The 1380-nt window shown below is 58.9% G+C and overlaps 1 protein-coding gene across 1 annotated transcript in view; it reads right to left on the bottom strand.

The window, feature by feature from the left end:
- FBXO16 (F-box protein 16) overlaps nucleotides 1-1257 on the bottom strand; it is a 51276-nt gene extending 50019 nt beyond the window's left edge. Inside the window, exon 1 of the mRNA XM_019537217.1 lies at nucleotides 1156-1257. The gene's annotated coding sequence lies outside the window, so the exon portion shown is untranslated. The remainder of the gene's footprint in view (nucleotides 1-1155) is intronic.
- Nucleotides 1258-1380: the final 123 nt, after the last annotated feature.

Genomic DNA, 1380 nt, shown 5'->3' with positions numbered 1-1380 from the left:
AGGAGTTCCCCAGCCTGTAGGTATGGTGCCGGTTGTTCCTCCCCAGGTGCAGCACCTTGCACTTGTCAGTGTTGAATCCCATCCTGTTCTCATCCGCCCACCCCTGTAGCCTGTCTAGGTCTGATTGCAGCCTATTCCTCCCTTCTAGCGTGCCCACATCCCCCCACATCTTAGTGTCATCAGCAAATTAAAGTGTGTGTGTGTGTCTGCGTGTCTACATTTCATGAGTCTCAGCTCACAAAAGCTTGTGAAATACACACACACACACACATACACATATATATGTGTCAGATAGATAGATAGCTATCACACAAGCTTTCTTGAGCTGACACTTCATCAGAGGCTGTTAGAAGTGAGCTTTGTCTCATGAAATCTTGTGACATACATATCTGGGGGCTTTTATTTTATCTGGAGAGCTACAAGAGAAACCAAAGCAAGTTCCTCTGCACTATACACGGATTTATAGGGATATTAGCACTCAGGCACCATTACCGACAGCCGCTACCTAGAGCAGAGGCCACGGATACACTCGCTACCAGGCGGTGAGGTCTCCGGGCCCTCACTATCCATCTGCACACCTGAGGCACGTCCCAGGCTCCCACACCGGTCGGTGCCTTTGCATGGGGGGGTTTGAACAGTCCAGGCTCACACTTGTGCACCCCCACTCACGTCTCTGAGGTACCGATGTCCTGGTGAACGGAGCCCCAGCCTGTCACCTGGGGTGACCTTATTTACGTCGGCTGCAATCACTTGGCCCGCAGATCTCAGCTTCCTTTAAACTGCCCCCCAGGACCCGCCTTTGCTCACGTGCTAAACCGTGCGATTTACACCGAACTGTTTGTGGGAGCGGAGTATGCGGGAGGAGGACGGCAGTGACACGCAGCGCGGCAACCGGGTGTGCGGGGAGCTCAGGACCGCCCCCGGGATACACTCCTGAGCACCCTTCATACTTCCTGTACATCACACAGTCACAGGCAGCGGGGGTGGAAGGGACCTCAGGAGGAGACGCACCCCCACACCAACACACACCCCAACACATGCGTGTGCACGCACACCACTCCTGCACACGCGCATGCACGCACACCCCTACACACAAGCGTGCACGCACGTAAGGATGGAGCACCCCTAGGTGCCCTGCCCCCCTCCCCCGCTCACCTGCGCTCCCTCCGCCCCGCGCGGCCCGGCGTCTCCCGGCGTCGTGTGCGCCCTTCGCCATGGCAACCGCGGCGGCCAATCCGAGCCCGGCGACGAGCGGCTGCGTCGGCATCGACCTAGCGACTGGCTGAGCCGTTGCTGATTGGTGGGAAGGGACGGGCGGAGCGACGCGGGGGGAGGTGGGGCCGCGGCCGTTCGAAGGGGCGGGGCCGCGGCGGCAGTTGG

Source organism: Crocodylus porosus, unplaced genomic scaffold, assembly GCF_001723895.1.
Source record: "Crocodylus porosus isolate Cpor-Errol unplaced genomic scaffold, CroPor_comp1, whole genome shotgun sequence".
NCBI lineage: Eukaryota > Metazoa > Chordata > Crocodylia > Crocodylidae > Crocodylus > Crocodylus porosus.
This window is presented reverse-complemented; position numbering and strand designations above follow the sequence as displayed.